The sequence below is a fragment of the Microtus pennsylvanicus genome, chromosome 1 (genome assembly GCF_037038515.1).
Source record: "Microtus pennsylvanicus isolate mMicPen1 chromosome 1, mMicPen1.hap1, whole genome shotgun sequence".
Lineage (NCBI taxonomy): Eukaryota > Metazoa > Chordata > Mammalia > Rodentia > Cricetidae > Microtus > Microtus pennsylvanicus.
This window is the reverse complement of record NC_134579.1, coordinates 101,569,225-101,588,956: the sequence shown is the minus strand read 5'-3', so window position 1 is coordinate 101,588,956 and position 19,732 is coordinate 101,569,225. Positions and strand designations below refer to the sequence as shown.

Here is a 19,732-nt window from a genome sequence, read left to right as displayed (position 1 = left end):
GCCTCCTTCATCTCCAGGCTCTGCTCAGACAGCTTCTGTGAGGTATATCAAGTCAAGGTGTCTCTTGTGTGTCCCTGAGGCTCCTCTGGCTCGGCCCTCGACATCTCTACTCTCATTCTTCATTCTTATTGGTTCCCTGTTCTGCATTTCCCAGGTGCCAGGCTCTGCCGCCTGGGTTCATGCATCCCTCTCATCCTCACAACACCCTACAAAGTAGGGGTTTCCACCTGAGGGAAACCGAGGCATGGGCCTCGGCTCAGACCCAGGTGCTTGGGCTCGGTGCCATTTAAAGGCAAGGACCTGAGCCATGTGTCGTTGTCAAAGGTCCCCATGCTGCATAGGTTGACATTAGGGTGGCGCGTTCCCTCCTCTTCTGAGGGGCCTGGAGGCTGGCCATTCCCATCCAGGCTACTGTGCAACTTGAGGAGTCCATGGCCCTGGTGAAGGTGATAAGCTATGAGGCACGTGTTCTGGGAAGGAGGAGGCATCAGACACAGAGAGTCGGCTCTGGAACCTTAGCCAGACAGATGCAATTTCCCTTCCTCTCCTGGCCTCTCCCACAGAAGTCCCCTCTACTGGGAACTGACCCCAGGACCTTGTGCATGCTGAACAAGTGACCACCCTCTGAGCAGCAGCCCTAGACCCTCATGAAGGGATTCTAAGCAGGAGCTCTTCCACTGAGCTACATCCTCCTCACTCCTTTTGCTTTTGACTTGCAGACAGACTCACCAAGTTGCCCAGGCAGGCCTGAAGCTATTGGTCTCTGGGGATGACAGACCTGTGCTTGTAGACCCAGCTCATTATCACCCTTCCACCCTGGTCAGGGTCTAGGCAGAGCTCACTGCACGAGTCGGTTCCCAAGTGGTGACGGAGATTCCTTGTTGATGGCAAAGCAAGAAAGGCAGGCATAGGAAGGCATGAGTACCCATCTCCCCCAGCGTGACATCAAGAGACTCACCCCTTCCTTCCCAGAGAATCAAGGGCCTCCTTCATAGCCCCACTTTCCATCCCCGAGGGATCCATGGGTTATTGTCAACGATGCTGTTAATTAACTGCTTAATTAACTATTTAGGATAATCAGATTAATTGACATTAATTGGTTACCATTTGTCAAGGACCCTGAAAAGCCATGCCTCTCAGAGTTGAAGTGTGTGTCAAGCACTGGGCAGAGGTCTCGGAAGAAACTGTCAGAATGCTCTAGAGCTGAGACTGAGCAGGTGGCAGGCAAGGCTGGGACCAAGGGCTTCCAGCAACCGTCCTGGGTCTGTCCGAGCCCCTCCAGGGTAGCCTGCTGAGCTTTTGAGTGCTTTGGTGGTCTCTTCTCCCTTGGATGTTTAAGAAAGGGCTTGGGGCTGGTGAGATGGCTCAATGGGTAAAATTCCTTGTCACCAAGCCCGACATGGCCTGAGTTCAAGCCCCTGGGACTCACACAGTGGAAGGGCAAAACTGGATCCTCCAGGCTGTCAGATGACATCCGTGTGTTTGCTATGGCATGTGTGTGTCTGTGTGTGTGTGAGTGTGTGTGCGTGTGTGTGTGTGTGAGCACACAATCTTTTAATCAATTCATTTTTTAAATGGTTTGAGGCAGCTGCGTATGGCACCTCTACCACGCAGCCTGGCTGAGGCTGCCTGCTTTATGAGTTAGAGCTCAGAAAATAAGTTCTTGTGTTGCTCTTTCTCCCTTTCTCTCTGATACACCAGCCCATGTCTGAGCACGGTTTCCCCCTGCTCCTCGCCATTTTTCCTTCCTCTTCTCCACCCCCACGCCAACAGCTGCGGGGCCATGAGCCTGCCTGCCCTGTAGTGGTTTTCATTCTCTCTCAACATTGTAACAAAAGCATCCTCCAGCTTCAGATAAAACGAAACAAAAAAGGTTTGATATCTGGGGATGGTGGTTGGGAGGCTGAGGCATGACGGTCACAAGCTCAGTGACCTCCTGGGTTACATAGTTTGAGGCTAGCCTGGGCTGCAGAGGGACACAGCCTATCAAAGAAAGAAAAGGTTTGAAAGAAACAGCCGGGGCTGGGGGGAGTGGGGGAGTGGGGAGGGCCTCTGGGGGATGGATCTGTCTGTAAAGTGCTTGCTACACATGTGTGAGCCTGAATTTGATGGCCAAAGCTGGGCGTGGCAGGGCATAATTGTGACTCCAGCGTAAGGGAGATGGAAACAGGAGGATCTCTGGGGCTCACTGCCCAGCAAACCTAGCTTTGTTGATGAGCTGTATTCCCCGTGAAGGGCCCATCTCAAAAACCAAGGTAGGCCAGGTTTGGTGACTCGTATCTTTAATTCCAGCACTCAGGAAGCAGAGGCAGGCAGATTTCTGTGAGTTCAAGGACAGCCTGGTCTACAGAGTGAGTTCTGGGACAGCCAAGTCTGTTACACAGAGAAACCCTGTCTTGAAAAACAAACAAACAAAAACCCCAAAAAATTAATTAAAAAATAAAAATACAAACCAGGGTGGACAGCTCCTGAGGAATGGTGTCTGGGGTTGATCTGTGGCCTCCACTGGCAAACCTTCACTGGAATGTGCACGAACTAAAAAATAAAACAAAATAAAAAGGAACCAAGGGAAAGAGGAAAACTCTCCTTCCCCCATCCGTAAGGGAAGTCCTCCTGAAGAGAGACCTAATTCTAAATACGCTATAAGTAGGTCACCATATAACAACTGCTGGAGTGTGCCACACACACCCAACTTTTTTAAAAACCCAGAAAAGTGAAAAAAAAAGAATAAAGCCAAGTCATTGGGAGATGGTGGTGCATGCCTTTAATCCCTGGGAGGCAGAGACAGTCGGATTTCTGAGCTTGAGGCCAATCTGGTCTACAGAGTGAGTTCTAGGGCAGCCAGGACTACACAGAGAGACCCTGTCATGAAACACCAAAAAATAAAACCTGAGGAAAGATGAGCAGAATAGAGCTGATAAAATGTGCAAAGAAGGAGCTGTGATGACAGGGGCTGATTTGCGTTGTTTGGACAATTTCAGCCCCCCAAGCCCACAGTGCATTTCGATGCCTGTTGAAAAAACATGACTTGCTGTTTTAGATTACAGCACTTGAAACAACAACAAGAAAAATTACTATGAAATTCATCCCACGTTTTAAGAAGGGAGGAAAAAAAAAGTCAGCCCACTCAAAAATGCGAGTGTGAATTTGTCTTCAGAGACTTTTTCCCCAAATCAAATCATCAAATCCAAGTGGAAAGCAGAGGAAGGACGCAAGAGCCTGCAATCTCGTTTCAGTGAATTTTCTCTTTTGTGTGAATTTGCCTTATTGGGACCGCGGTCTTGACGCTCTGACCTCCACCTCCCAAATTCTGGGATTACAGATGTGTCCACCCCTGCTTGAGCCCGAGTCTTGCCTTGATTTTTCTATTGACCCTTTCATCTCTCCCCTCCCCATCTCTGAACCTTCGTGGTGAGTCTCTGGTCTTCCTAGAAGACTACATTCCCCCCTCCCCCCCGTTTGGTGCAGTGAGTGTGTGGATTTTTAGTAACCAGAGATGCATATAAATGTGTGGCAAGATAAAGGGGTCTATTTGGTGAGAAAATGGAGTTCCCGGCACAGAAGTGCTTCCCCAGCAGGAAGAGGACTCCAGGCTTGATTACAGAGATCGTTAGTGTGGAAAGACACAGGGAACGAACGTGATGTCTCTTTCTGTCTCTTACTCCCTTTACTGCCCAATCTTGCCGCCCCTGGGGGAGGAAGGACCGGGAGAAACTGGAGGCTGTTGCCTAGCAACGAGAGTCGCATCTGGATCAATAGGAAAGGCAGGCGATGCTCCAGCCCCCAGCCCAACTCTCTTTGGCTCTCTCTTTGATCTCAGCTGGCCCAGCAGGAACCTGAGGGAGATGCCCAGGGCAGCCTGTCTGATTAGAAGCAAGTCAATAGAGGGAATTTTCCATAGTGAGGTTATGTGGATGGAGGCAGCATCTGCCCCAGACTCCACCAACACTCTCTCCAAAGGAAGACACCAGCTGTCTGGCCAGTACTCGCCTCTCCTACCAATAGCTTCAGAGTTGACACATCACCTCCCAACAACTTCCACTTATTTATATATTTGTTTGTTTGTTCAGTGTGTGTGATATGTGCAGGTATGTGTGTGGCATGTGCACGTACGTGTGTGGTATGTGCAGGGGTGTATTGTGGTATGTGCAGGGATGTATTGTGGAATGTGCAGGTATGTGTGTGGTATGTGCAGGTGTGCAGGTATGGTATTAGCAGGTGTGTGTGTGGTATGTACAGGTGTGCGTGTGTGGTATTAGCAGGTGTGTGTGTGTGGTATGTGCAGGTGTATGTGTGTGGTATGTGTAGGTGTGTGTGTACGGTATGTGCAGGTGTGTGTGGTATTTGCAGGTGTGTGTGTACAGTATGTGCAGGTATGTATGGTATGTGCAGGTGTGTGTGTGTGTGTGTGTGTGTACGGTATGTGCAGGTATGTATGATATGTGCAGGTGTATGTGTGGTATGTGCAGATGTGTATGTGGTATGTGCAGGTGTGTGTGGTGTGTGGTATGTGCAGGTGTGTATGTGGTATGTGCAGGTGTGTATGTGGTATGTGCAGGTGTGTATGTGGTATGTGCATGTGTGTGTATGGTATGTGCAGATGTGTTTGTGGTATGTGCAGGTGTGTATGTGGTATGTGCAGGTGTGTATATGGTATGTGCAGGTGTGTGTGGTGTGTGGTATGTGCAGGTGTGTATGTGGTATGTGCAGGTGTGTATGTGGTATGTGCAGGTGTGTATGTGGTATGTGCAGGTGTGTGTGGTATGTGCAGGTGTGTGTGTGGTATGTGCAGGTGTGTGTGTGGTATGTGCAGGTGTGTGTGTGGTATGTGCAGGTGTGTGTGTGGTATGTGCAGGTGTGTGTGTGGTATGTGCAGGTGTGTGTGTGGTATGTGCAGGTGTGTGTGTGGTATGTGCAGGTGTGTGTGTGGTATGTGCAGGTGTGTGTGTGGTATGTGCAGGTGTGTATGTGGTATGTGCGGGTGTATATATGGTATGTGCAGGTGTGTATGTGGTGTGTGCAGGTGTGTGTATGGTATGTGCAGATGTGTTTGTGGTATGTGCAGGTGTGTGTGTGGTGTGTGGTATGTGCAGGTGTGTATGTGGTATGTGAAGGTATGTGCAAGTGTGAATGGCATGTGCAGGTGTGTATGTAGTATGTGCAGGTGTGTGTGTGGTATGTGCAGGTGTGTATGTGGTATGTGAAGGTATGTGCAAGTGTGAATGGTTTGTGCATGTGTTTATTATGGTATGTACAAGTGTGCATGTCTGAAATGTGCATGTGTGGTATGTGCAGGTATGTGTGTGTGTGCGCACACACATTTTGTGCACTTGTGTATGGGGCTAGATGACAGTCTAAATTTTGTTTCTCACATGGCACCCTCTTTATTTTAAAAGCAGGGCCTTCCTGACCCTGGGGCTCAGGCAGTCTAGCTGGGCAGGAAGCACCAGGGACTCACCAGGGATCGCAAATGCACACTACCTGGTTTTGCATTTTTGTTTGTTGCTTATTTGTTTTTGTTTTTTGAGACAGGGTTTCTCTGTGTAGTCCTGACTGTTTTGTAACTCACTCTGTAGACCAGGCTAGCTTCAAACTCAGAGATCTGCCTGCCTCTGCCTCCTGAGTGCTGGGATTAAAGGCATGCGCCACCATGCCCGGCACCCATGTCCAGCTTTTCTCCTTAAGACCTTTTCAATTGGTTTGTGTGCATGCACAGGTGTGTGGATGCCCTCGGAGGCCAGAAAGCACTGGACACTTGGAGGCACTGGATACTCTGGTGCTGGAGTTGCATGTGGTTGTGTACTGCCCTTCAGGGTGCTGGGAACAGAACTCTGGTCCTCTGGAAGGCCTGGAAATGCTTTTAACTGCTGAGCCACGGTTCCAGCTCCACATCTGAGATGGGAGTTTCCCATACATTTTGCCAATTAAACCATTTCTCTAACCCTTTATTTTATTTTATTTTTGAGATAGGATCACATTTTTTTTCTTTTTTTTTTTTCAAGACAGTGTTTCTCTGTGTAATAGCCCTAGCTATCCTGGAACTAGTTCTTACAGGCTGGCCTCGAGCTCACAGAGATCTGCATGCCTCTGCCTCCCGAGTGCTGGGATTAAAGGTGTGCACCTTAATCCACCACCAAGCCAAGATAGGATCTCATTTTTCAATGCTGGCCTTGTACTGCCTGTACAGCTGAGGATTACCTCAAGGCGCATTTGCGGAGGTTAGAGAATGAGAGTCACTTCTCTCCTTTGTACCATGTGGGCTCTGGGGAACCAAACTCAGGCTTGGAAGTGAGTGCCTTTACTTGCCTTCTGAGGGTGACCTTGAAACGCTAATCCTCCTGCCTCTACCTCTCAAGTGCTGGGATCACAAGTGATGTAATGCTGTGTTGGAGATGGAACCCAAGGCTTTGTGCATGCTAGACAAGCGCAGTAGCAACCAAGCCACACCCTAAGCCCCCAGCTCTGGTTTCTTTTTTTTTTTATATTTATTTATTTATTTATTATGTATACAATGTTCTGTCTGTATGCCTGCAGGCCAGAAGAGGGCACCAGACCTCATTACAGATGGTTGTGAGCCACCACGTGGTTGCTGGGAATTGAACTCAGGACCTTTGGAAGAGCAGGCAATGCTCTTAACCGCTGAGCCATCTCTCCAGCCCCCCAGCTCTGGTTTCAATAGCTGTCTGCTGATTTGGGGGGGTCTGTGTGGGGTTCAAGAGCAGTATTGCCTGTTCTGGTCTATTCCAGGGTCTGTAAGCCTGGAGTGTAGAGTATCTGTCGCCCCTGGTTGATGATGCTCGTCTGAACTCCTGGCGTGGTGGGGTCTGTCCCATATGAAGCTCTGTATGGCAAATCCTGGACTTCGGTCATCTGCACTGGGGTCACTTGGGTTGTGTGACCCAGACTGTAGTTTCTCCTCGACAAGCACATAGCAGAGGCCACCTTGGCTCTGGGAATCTGCCGTCTCAGCTTCTGCTCTGAGATTCAAGTTGGAAGCTCTAGAATAGGGGGAGGAGCTTGGCTAGAAGACAAGTCCTTCCTGTCTCATTCAGACGCTGGGCCGGCTTCCCGGCCTTGTGACGGGATGACACAAGCGTCAGAAGTATGCAGACTGGACGTTGGGAGCAAGGACTAAGGACAGCTTCCGCTGAAGTCCCTGGAGATGACAGGTGACAGTGGTAACACACAGGAAGTGAGTTCCCTACCACTGCAAGCACAGCCTGATTTCTTTATTCATTCATTTCCTTCCTCCCTTCCTTCCTTCTTTCTTTAATGTGCATTGGTGTCTTGCCTGCATGTATGTCTGTGTGAGGGTGTCAGATCTTGGATCTTGGAGTTACGGAGAGTTGTGAGCCACCATGTGGGTACTGAGACTTGAACCCTTGTCCTCGGGAAGAGCAGCCAGTGCACTTAACTGCTACGCCGTTTCTCCAGCCCCACGGGCTAGATTTTTCTTATAGTTAGTTCGCCAGTTAGTTAGTTGGTGTGTACCATGACACACACATGCAGAGGTCAGAGGACAACTTACAGGAGTCAGTTCTCTCTCCCACCGTGTGTGTTGGGGGCTGAACTCAGGTCCTCAGCCTTGGTGGCAAGCAGCCTCCCCCACTAAGCCATTTGCCTGCCCCAGGTTGGATTTTGGCTTCATTCGTTTATTTTGACATAAGGTCTCATGCAGCATGAGTAGATCTTGAACTCACTGTGTAGCCAAGGCTGACCTCAAACTACTGATCCTCCTGCCTCCACCTCCAGGCACTGAGATGGCCACAGCTGGCTGCCCTGTGTGAAGGCCCCTACCAGACTAAGAACAGGAAGATAGACTGACTAACCATTCTTAGAGAGATCTCGACCAAGCTGGGCATTGCAGTGTATGTCTGTAATCCCAACACATAAGAGACTGAGACACACGAATCATGAGTCAAGTCCAAAATAGGAAATTAGGTATGGTGGCACACATCTCTAATCCCAGCAGTTGAGAGGCAGAGGCTGGTAGAGCTCTGTGAGTTCGAGGCCAGCCTGGTCTACAAAGTGAATCCCAGGCTAGCCAGGGTTACCTAGTGAGACACTATCTCAAAAACAGGGCTGGGGATGTGGCTTGGCTGGTAGCGGCAGCGTGCACAGAGCCCTGGGTTTGATTCTGAGTACAGCTGACACTGGGTGTGTTGATTAACTCTTGTAACCTCAGCACTCAGGAGGGAGAGGCCGAAGAATCAGGAGTTCAAGGCCAGCCTGAGCTACACAAGACAATAAATAACACATAAACAGACAAGCAAATATGCCTGCCACTCAGCCAGAGATAGAGCACAGCAGATCAAGAGCAGAAGCCAAAAGGTGGCCCCAGAGGCACATCCCCCAGGAGGACATATTTTAGAAAGTCACTGGAGGCTTCAGAGAAGAGGTGACATTGCCCACTTTGGCAGAATGAATGGAAGGTGGGGCATTCCAGACACAAGGAATGGTATCGGCTGGTGGTTCCGAATAGTGCAGAACATAGCAGGGGAGACGGGAGCTAGCCTATCTCTGGACAGGTTGCCCAAACCCACATACTCTCAGGACAGCCTATGCTTCTCCTAGGCTATGCATGATCATCCGATCATCTGATCATCCGTATTCAACAGCAGAGACTGAAGCTGCAGGGAAGGGGTGGGGCCAAACCCTGGCCCAGCCCAGGTGGTTAGACAGAGGTCTGGACTGAACAGAGGAGGGCAGGAGAAGGGACCATGAGGCCGGCTGTCAAGGCACAGCACTGAGGTCCCAGCACTGCACAAACCAGGCTGCCTATCTCTCCCCCAGGTCCCACCTTGGCTCCAGCCCAGGTGCCCTAGTGGAAGAAGCTCCCACCAAGATTTTCCTCCGGCTCCAGCAGGGGCCCCAGGAAGCTCCAGTCGCTGAATAATTGAAAGGAAGCAGTTTGGTCTTTTCCTCCCAGCTGCAGCAGTGTCTTCTGGAGGGTTGGGTAACAAACAGCAGCTCCAACTCTTCCCCAGAGACACCAAGGCGGCTGGGAGGAAGCCACTGTAACCCTCTCACTGCCGGGAGATGCCAGCTTCTCCTGGCTTCCAGCTCTTGCTGCTCACTGTGGCGTCTCCTCCCTCCTCCCCTTCCCTTTTTCCTCCTCTCCTTCTCCATAGCTCAGCATCTCATATAGCCCAGGGTGGCTCCAAATTCCCTCTGTTGCTGAGAATGGTGTTGAACACTTTGTTCTCCTGAATGCTTGGGTTGCAAGTTTGGGGACACCACACTTGGTTTCTGCTGGAAATCAAAACCAGGGCTTTTTGCATGGTACTAAGCGACATCCCCATCAATGTACGCATGTTTGTTTATTTGTTTGTTTGTTTTGAGACAGAGACACGGTCTCACTGTACAGCAGCCCAGTCTGTCCTGGAACTCACCATATATCACAGGCTGAACTTGAACTCATGGACTTACTGCTTCAGCCTCCCACGGACTGGGACTGTAGGTGTCCACAGCTAGCAGGCACATAAATTATACACAGATGAGTTTCTTTGCTCTTCATAACCTCTTTGAGAGGAAGGACTTACGTTAAGCCCCATTTTACAGACAAAGGGGCTGGGTGATAGCACATACCTGTAATTTCAGTGCTCTAGAGTCCAAAGCAGAAAACTTGCATGTCCAAGGTCAGCCGGAGATACATAGCCAGACCCTGTGCCAAAAGCGAATTAGCATGGAAAGAGGGGTGGGGAAAAGCAGGGCTGGGATGTAGCTCAGCTGGTAGACTGTTTGCCTATCTTGTATGAAGCTGTGATCCGAGCACTTGGGAAGTGGAGATGGGATGACCAGAATTTCAAGGTTATCCTTGGCTACATAGACAGTTTGAGTCCAGCCTGAGCTACACGAGACCCCGTCAAAAAAGAAAAGAGAGACATCAGCAAGATGGTAAAGGCACTTCCCAGCAAGCCTGACAACCAGCGTTCAATTCCCAGGGCCCACATGGTGGAAGGAAAGTACAAACTCTCCCAAGTTGTCCTCTGGCCTCCGCATTTGTGCCACGGTGAAAGCGCTCACACGCACATGCGCGCGCGCGCTCACACACACACACACACACACACACACACACACACACACGATAAATGCAGCTTTTAAAATGAGAAAGAGAAGGGGGAGTCACACTCCTCCAGGAAGAGCTCCCACCATCTTGCCAGTCTTCACTCATTCCAATTCACCCTCACCAAACCCCACAAAGACAGCGGTTTAAACATCTCCTTTCCATCCTTCGTTTCTGGATTTTCCTCTAGAGGGCGCTAGAGCAACCACGCCATGGGTAACTTTGAAGGACAGATTCCAAGGCTCAGGGCGTTGTAGTCCTGACCTCTATGGCGCCATCATGGGCAGGGATCACAGTGGAGGCACCAGCCACTGTGGCTGCTGCTCTGTGCCATTCTCTGATCCCAGGCTGCAGAAGCTGAGGGTTCCCATAGCATGAGGGGAGGAGCTGACAGGACTCTGCCCTTAGGAACGCGAGTGATCCACCGCGATGGTGATGGAGATGGCTCTCTTTGCCAGCTTGATAAAACACGTTGACAAAATGTTGTTGAACCTTGGGGAATTTCATTACGTTTGGTTAACCACCAGACGCACCAAGCACGTCTCTGACAATATACATAAACAGAATCAGTACTTTTGTTTCCTGGCTGCCCAGACCCGAATAATCACACAGAAACTATATTAATTACAACACTGTTTGGCAGATGGCTCAGGCGTATTTCTAGCTAGTTCTTATCTCTTAAATTAACCCATTTCTATTAATCTATGTATTGCCACGAGGCTCTGGCTTACCCATAAGTCTCTAGCGTCTTTCTCCTTTGGTGGCTACATGGCATCGCTCTGACTCTGCCTTCTTTCTCCCTACATTCAGTTTAGTTTTCTCACCTACCTGTATTCTGCCCTGCCATAGGCCAAAGCAGCTTCTTTATTAACCAGTGGTATAAAACATATTCATAGCATGCAGAGGAGAATCCCACATCAAGTATATGTGTGTGTGTGTGTGTGTGTGTGTGTGTGTGTGTATTCTACCCCACCCCTACTCAATAGCCATGTTATTTTTATTGTGTATATGATGGGGATGTGCTAGGACCACAGATCACCTTTATGGAATTGATTCTTTCCTTCCACCTTTATGTGGATTCCAGGGATCGAACTTGCGGCCTCAGGCTGGTGTGACAAGCCCTTTTATCCACTGAGCCCCTCCCCATTTCTAACTGGTTTCCTTGTTTATTTCTTTGTTTGATGTTTCATGTAGTCCAAGCTGGCTTCAAAGTGTTGTATAGTCAAAGACACTCTTGGACCTTTGGTCCTCCTGCCTCCATCTCCCAAGTACTGGGATTACAGGCATGCACTGCCTTGTCAAGCATTTTATTTTGAAGTTGTTGAGACAGGATCCCATAATAAGCTGCCCAAGATGTCCTTCATTTCACTGTATATCTCAGGCTGGCATTGGAATTCTCATACTCCTCCCTCAGTCTCCTGAATTCTGGGATTGCAGCCACACCTGGCCATCATTCAGTCAACAGCTTCCCTGACCATTGCAGACAAAAGCACACTCTCCCTGGACAGTGTTTGCTGTTATATTAGGAGGAGGGGATGGGGTGTGGCTTCAGTTCCCCCTTTATTGCAAGCCTATCCCTGAGAAAAAAAGAAAGGAGGAATGATCTCACCCAGCTACTAGATAACAGCCTCATTCTACAGACTGGAAAAACTACGTCCCAGAGCAACTTAACTTCCCCTCATCAACTAGGCTGAAGTCTGCTAGAATTCAAGATAGAGTCTGCAGTACCTGCATAGTCTTCCAGTGAGGGGCTGGGGTGTGGCTCAGTGGTAGAGCACCTGCCTAGAGTCCCCCAGTGAGGGGCTGGGGTGTGGCTCCGTGGTGGAGCCCCTGCCTAGAATCCCCCAGTGAGGGGCTGGAGTGTGGCTTAGTGGTAGAGCACCTGCCTAGAATCCCCCAGTGAGGGGCTGGGGTGTGGTTCAGTGGTAGAGCACCTGCCTAGAGTCCCCCAGTGAAGGGGCTGGAGTGTGGCTCCGTGGTAGAGCACCTGCCTAGAGTCCCCCAGTGAGGGGCTGGGGTGTGGCTCCGTGGTAGAGCACCTGCCTAGAGTCCCCCAGTGAGGGGCTGGGGTGTGGCTCCGTGGTAGAGCACCTGCCTAGAGTCCCCCAGTGAAGGGGCTGGAGTGTGGCTTAGTGGTAGAGAACCTGCCTAGAATTCCCCCAGTGAGGGACTGAGGGTGTGACTCAGTGACTAGGGTATGACTAATAGGTAGAAGAACTATGTACAAAATCCTGAGTTCAATACCCAGTACAAAAAAAATTAGTTAAGGGCTGGAGAGATGGCTCAGAGGTTAAGAGCACTGACTGCTCTTCCAGAGGTCCTGAGTTCAATTCCCAGCAACCACATGGGTGGCTTACAGCCATCTATAATGAGACCTGGCACCCCCTCCTGGCTTGCAGGCACACGTGGAAGGAATGTAATATACACATAATATAATAAATAAATATTTAAAAAAAATTAGTTAAAAATAAAACTAAGTTCAAGCTTTAAAAAAATCCCTCTGGGTAAGGGCCATGCTAATCTCTGTATCGTTCCAATTTTGGTATATGTGCTGCTGAAGCAAGCATGGAAACTTGCACACTTGAGAGCATTGAGGTCTCGGATCCTGAGAGTCCCCCTGCGTATGGAAATCTCCAGCAGGCAGGGGAAGGGAAAGGCAGGGTAAGTTCTGTTCCAACTAAGCAAGAAAGTCCTAGGTACAAAAAAACATACTCCTAACTCTCCCCTCAACCGCGTATGCCCACTCCGCCTGCGACGTGTGCTCTGTCCGTGGTCCTGAAGTCCTGATGGCAAAGAAGAGAGCAGTTTGCTGAGACCAGCAAAGGGCAGGGTGGGAGGGAGGCTGTGGGGAGGAGTTGGATGGTTTGGAACCTCTGTGAACTCTTCCAAAGACTCTCTAGCCTGCCCTGAGTTTGTCCTCAACCTCCCTGGGTCTTCCTCAAACACTCGAGGACTTTGCTCACTCTGATGGATTTTTTTTTCCCTATGTTGTTTTGCAATAGGGTCGGTCACATGTAGCCCAGACCCACTTGAACTCACTCTGTAGCTCTGTAGATGAGCTCAGACTTCTGGTCTTTCTGCCTCCACCTCCTGAGTGCTGACGGTAACAGGCAAGCAACGCAGCTGGTGTGGAGCATCTTGGTTGGCTTATGTGGTGGCCGAGGATCAAAGGCAGGGTTTCCCACAGGCTAAGCAAGCACTCTACCTACTGAGCCACTTCCTCAGCCCTCTGCTGCTTTGCTACCCTGTTATGGGGCTCCAAAATTAAGCCAAGAGTGACACTCTCAGAGAATCTTCCCTTGATGTCCAGGAGCTCCGAATACCCTTCATGTCCAAACTAGAACAAACACTGCTGACTGCTGGTGTGGGACGATTGTCTATATTCTGTCAATTGTGTTTTAAATAAATGCTGATTGGCCAAGAGCCAGGCAGGACAACCAGATAGGAAGTAGAGGCGGGTCAATGAGGACAGGAAAATTCTGGAAAGAGGGAAGCCCATTCCTCTGCAGTCCTGCCCAGCCACAGAAGAAGGAAGATGTGACCCGCCCCACTAAAAAAGGTACCAAGCCATGTGGCTAACATATACTAGAATAATGGGCTAATATAAGTTATAAGAGTTAATAAGAAGCCTGAGCTAATAGCACAATCAGTTTATAACTAATGTAGACCTCTGTGTGATTCTTTGGGACCTAACGACTGTGGGAACTGGGCAGGACAGAAACTCCCCCGACAACAGACTGCCAATATTAAAGACAGCTCGTGCTGTTTGCAAGCCATTATGTCCTGAGGTAGTATTCCCCAAACCTTCATTCATGGCCACAACTTAGAAGGAAAAGCCAGAGGTTGTGGCTTGAACCTGTAAGGCAGAAAGATCAAAAGTTCTAGAGAAAAAAAAAATCTGTCTGGCACTTGGAAGACGGAGGCAGGAGGAGCAGAAGTTCAAGATCATCCTTGGCTGCAATCATTAGTTCAAGGACAACCTGGACACTTGAGACTCAGTTTCAAATTTTTTTATCTTAAAAGAGAGAGTTTCAGGCCACGCTTGGCTATGTAGTGAGGCTCTGTCAAAAGAAAGAAAGAAAGAGAGGGGAAAAAAACAAAAGTGCATCACCTAGGGAACTATAATAATCTCACCTCCCGAGATTTGGATCTCAGATGTATCACAGGTTGATTGACATATAAAATACAGGGCACCCAATTAGATCTGAACTTCAGAGAAACAATGAATAATTTTTAGAAGCCTGTCCCAAATATGAACTTCATGAAATTCAAATTTTATTTAACGAGGGAGCCCATGTTTTTATTTGCCAAATCTGACAACAGCTATCAGAATTCTTAGCAGAAGTCTCAGCCCAATGTGACCTGAATCCTCTGCGGTCCCTCAGATGTGTGACGATGGTGATTCTGGCTACCTGTGTCTTCTCATCTGCTGGCTTCTCAATATTTTTGTTGATGTAGCTGAAGATAGCTTGGAGTTCTGGCATCCTCCTTGTCATATTGACTTAAATTGGGTATATGATCAATGAAAATCCCTCAATGCTTCCTAAATATATTACTTCTAAACACTGCCTAACCCATTTCAATTTTAGAAAGTTAGTTGTGGGGGGGGGGGAGCGAGATTCAACATGTACTATTTCCCAAAATCCTTCCCTACCTTTACACATTCGTTCCTTTGTTTCCATCTGTTCGGTCGTTTGGACTGTGACTATATTTGTGAGCTCCTCCAGACTGTGTCCTCAGGAAATTTGATCTTCAGGGCGTCACTGTTCCATCCACTCACTAAGCAAGCATGCTGGAACAGGATGGGCACCGTGGTCCTCCAATATACACCTACGCACATTATGTTATTTAACCTCTATTTTGAATACAGGTGAATTAATAGAACAAAAGACAGAGTATAGCTCCCTTATCCAAAAATACTAGGGCCCAGAAATGTTTCCAATTTCAACTGTATTTTTGCAGATTTTGGAATGTTTTCATGTGTGTGAGCATTTAACTCAGAGCCTTGTGAAGACGAGGTAAGCATTCAACCACTGAGCTGTATCCCACCCATCCCCCCTTTTTTGTCTCAGATGGGGTTGTATGTCATGTATCCTAGAACTCATTAGGTAGCCCAAGGTGACCTTGAACTTATGATCCTCCTGCCCCCCACCTCCCAAGTGCTAGAATGGCAGGCATGCACCACCAAACCTGGTTTATGTGGTCCTGGGAATGGAACCATGGGCTTCACACATGCTAAGCAAGACTCTACCAACTGAGCCATATCTCCATTCCCAGATTTGGAGAGAGAGAGAGAGAGAGAGAGAGAGAGAGAGAGAGAGAGAGAGAGAGAATATGTGTCTGTATAAGCACCATGTGCCTTTTGTGTCATTTCTTCAGGCCGTGTCCAATTTGGGTTTTGGGTTTTGTTTTTTGCTTGTTTGGTTTGGTTGATTGGTTTTTGTTTTTGTTTTCTGAGAAAGTGTTTCTCACTGACCCGGAGCTCAAGTAGGCCAGCGAACTCCAAAGTTCTACCTGAGTCCGCCTTCCCCACAAGGTGGGGTATGCACCAGTACACCTGACATTTTAAGAGACTTCTGGGGACCCAACTTGGGTCATACTGGCTACAAAGCAAGCATTCTGCCCACTGAGTTATCGCCCAAGCCCCTGTTTTGTTTTGGGGAGTTTTGTTTGTTTTTTGTTTTGTTTTGAGACAAACCCTGTCTCTTACTTACTCCTGTAGTCCAAACTGGCCTTGAACTCATAACCTCCTCACCTTAGCCTCCCAAGCTGGGATCACAGATATGCATCACCATGCCCAACTATTTATGTTTCATATATATCTTTGATTATTCTGCATTTTAAATGAACTTCCATTGTGTATGTGTGTGCCCAGGCACACAAGCCACAGAGCACGTGCGGAGGTCAGAGGGCACTCTGAGAGCACTGTAGGCTCTCTCCTTCCACCGCATAGGTTCCAGGGCTCAAAGTCAGATCGTCAGTCTTGGCCGTAAGCACCGTTAACCTGATGAGCCATCCCGCTAGCCCTGTGGGTCATTCTAAACAGTATTTTTAGTGTCTCTGTGTTTATGCTGCAGTCCCCACAGGATCCTACACAGAAGGGTCATGTTGACCTCCCCCAAAGGTGCTCCTTTTAGCTCACATCAGTGCAGTGTAACCTTCTCCTTGGGAGGCTCACATGACTTTATAAGATGATGCCAATCATACATGGGTGGCACCTACCTCTAATCCCAGAACTCGGGGTGGTGAGGAAGGAGAATCAGAAGTTCAAAGTCATCCTCAGCTCCACGTGCTTTCAAAGGCAGCCTTGGCGACATGAGACACTTTTTGGTGTAGAAGGGCAGGGGATGAAAACGCCTGTCAATCAGGTGCAATGACCCATGCCTGTAATCCTAGCACTTGGGAGGCTGAAGCAGGCAGGAGGATCAGTGAAAGTTAGTCAACCCGTATTACATACATCATTTTAGAACAATTAGGGCTACAGACCAAGATTCTATCTCAAGCATCTGACTTCCAAAAAGAGGGAAAGTAAAGATATGTTCTGGTGGTTGAAATGTCAGAAGTCTCTCTCTACAGCTCTCAGGAACCTCCTGCACTGTGAGTGTGGGATCCGCTCTGAGAAGCTAGGGTAGTGCCCCAGTTACGGGGCCCGTAGGCAGGCATGGCAACCAGATGCAAACACTTGAACCTCAGTGCCATATCGGAGGTTCAGACTAAAATGGCAGGGGAGTGGCTCAGATTTCCTGCGAACTGAAAAACTTTCAGGGGGAGGTAACATTTGAGGATGAATAGACACTCCTTGGGTAGAGAAGAGAACAAAAAATTTAACCTAGTTGAACTACCTGAGCCAAGACCAAATGGAAGGGTGAGGGGCTGGAGGCTGGTTTAGAATAGATTGTGGCAAGAGATGAAGTTTCAAAATGGCAGCATTGCTCGGTGCTAGAATGCTTTCCTATAAGATTCCTGCGAGTGTCTGGGAGCCCAACTCTGCAGCAGAGCCCCTGCCTAGAGTCCTTCAGTGAGGGGCTGGGGCGTGGCTCAGTGGTAGAGACCTGTCTAGAATCTCCCAGTGAGGGGCTGGGGTGTGGATCAGTGGTAGAGCCCCTGCCTATAATCCCCCAGTGAGGGGCTGGGGTGTGGCTCAGTGGTAGAGCATCTGCCTAGAATCCCCCAGTGAGGGGCTGGGGTGTGGCTCAGTGGTAGAGCCCCTGCCTAGAATCCCCCAGTGAGGGGCTGGGGTGTGGCTCAGGAGCAGACAGCTTGCCAAGCATGGGGAGGACCCTGGCTTCCCTCCCCATCACAGTAATTTAAGAAGAAGGCAGAACAAGGGGAGAGTGCGGCGACAGCAGGTCTGACTGTGCCGTGTGTTCTTATCCCATCTGCCCTTTGTAACGGCCTTTGACTTCTTCAGTCCCTCTCACTGAGCTCCTCTCACGTAGGCACTTGACTGGCAGTAGGGATTCAGAAGCCCCAAGGCTACTCTAGGCTTACCAATCTACAGTGACAGCAGCGAGTGTCAAGGGGTTCCAGGGGATGGTGCCAGCCAGCAGGGAAGAAAAGTCTCCTGAGAGTTGATGGCATCTATGAGCGTTGATGACGAGTCTGGGAGAGGGCATCCTGGGAACGCGGCCTAGTGGCTAAAGCCTGAAGTTGTAGTGCTCTGGAGGCTGAGGGAGGAGTAAGGTGAATGGGCAGCCAACCTGGGATGCCTGGTAGTTCAAGGTCAGTGTGGAGTATGGGGTGAATGCATCTCACAGACAAAGAGAATGATGAGTGAGCTGACGTTGGCAGGCCTGGGCGGGGGGACAATGTATGTGGCTGGACCATGAGGCGGGACTGTGTCACAGTGATAAGACAAGATAACAGGGCATCTCGAATCTAAGTCAAGATGTGACTCGGCCTATGTGGCCCCGGGTGATCTTCCAGGGGGCTCATAGAAGATAGGGGTCTGGGGGCAGGGAGGCCAGCAGGATCTGAGATGGAGATGATACCAGGGGAGAGAATGAGTGGATGAATGGGAGCCATAAGAGAGAGGTGAGGGATCAAATTTTTATTTTATTTTATTTTATTTTTATTTTCGAGACAGGGTTTCTCTGTACTTTTTGGTTCCTGTCCTGGAACTAGCTCTTCTAGACCAGGCTGGCCTCGAACTCACAGAGATCCGCCTGCCTCTGCCTCCTAAGTGCTGGGATTAAAGGCGTGCACCACCACCGCCCGGCGGGATCAAATTTTTATGTTTTATTTTTATTGCGTGTACGTGTGTGTGTGTGTGTGTGTGTGTGTACCTGAGTAGAACAGGGTTTGGGATTCAGGGCTGTTCCATGGGCAGGGGTGGGAATTGACAAGGTTGGAGATGAAGAGAGACGGATTTGGACAGTGTTTTAATTCCTCGTTGCTGTGCAAAATACTCTGACAAAGATCAGAGGTTGTGTCACGTGTCTTTAATCCCAGCACTCAGAGCCACAGGTAAGCAGATCTCTGTACATTTGAGGCCAGCCTGGTCTACAAAGCAAGGTCCAGGTCAGAGCTACATAATGAGACCCTATCAAAAAAGCATTGCCTCCGAAGAAAGCAATTTAAAGGGGGAAAAATCTCACAATTCAATGTTACCCCCCATCGCTGCAGGGAGGTCGAGTGTTAGGGACCTGAAGCAACTGGTCTCATCATATTCCCAGCCAAGAGCAGAGCGCGAGGAATCGGTGCCTCTGTGCCAGTGCGTAGCTCACACTGTCCACTCTTCAACAGTCCAGGATTCCCTGCCTAGGAAACGGCGCCGCCCACAGTGGGCAGGTCTTCCCACTTTAATGAATGCAATTAAGATAACCCCTTTAAGAGGCAAGCCAGCTTAAACTGGACAGTCCCTCACTGAGACTCCTTTCCCAGATGACTCTAGATTACATCAAATTGACAATTAAAATTAACCACTTTGAACAACTTCCTTCTCTAAGCCCCCAGGAACGGGCCTAGCCCGAAGAATGTGGGTGGTGCACCTATCTGCAGTTAGGAATCAGGGGCTCAGAGAGGGGCAGTGATATCCTCAAGGTCACACAGCTAAGAGCAGAGGAGCCTGGCATAGAACCTTGTTGGCTGGGATTCGCAAGGACGTAGAGAGGGCCTGAAGTCTCCCTTACCGCTGTTGCAACACTGTGAGTTTCTTCGGACAGTCCTGTCTACCTTCCCATAGATGTGGTTCTCAGCAAGAGTAGAAAATTTAATCCTCATTTATGTATTTATTGGAGACAGGGTCTTACTATGTAGCTCTAACTGGCCTGAAACTTATTATGTAGACTAGGCTGGCTTCCAACTCACAGAAATCCACCTGTCTCCACCTTCCAGGCACTGAGATTAAAGGAATGTGTCACACACAGCTAGATATGAATTTTTAAATAATTAATTGCTATTTTATGTGCATTGGTGTTTTGCCTGTAGGTATATCCATGAAAGGGAAGCCAGATCTCATATAATGGCATTATAGACAGCTGTGAGCTGCCATGTGGGTGCTGAGAATTGAACTCACGTTCTCTGGAAGGGCAGCCAGCGTTCCTAATGTCTAAACCATCTCTTCAGGCCCAGAATAAGAGGTTTTTCCTCCTTTTTAAAAAAAGATTTCATTTAATTTAGTATATAGTATAGTGCCTGCATGTATCCTGCACACCAGAAGAGGGC

At 49.0% G+C, this 19,732-nt stretch overlaps 1 protein-coding gene and 1 pseudogene across 2 annotated transcripts in view; one reads left to right on the top strand and one right to left on the bottom strand.

The window, feature by feature from the left end:
• Srrm3 (serine/arginine repetitive matrix 3) overlaps positions 1–19,732 on the top strand; it is a 71,154-nt gene that overhangs the window by 11,351 nt on the left and 40,071 nt on the right. The window lies entirely within an intron of this gene.
• Positions 12,530–12,629, bottom strand: LOC142842797 (U6 spliceosomal RNA; annotated as a pseudogene).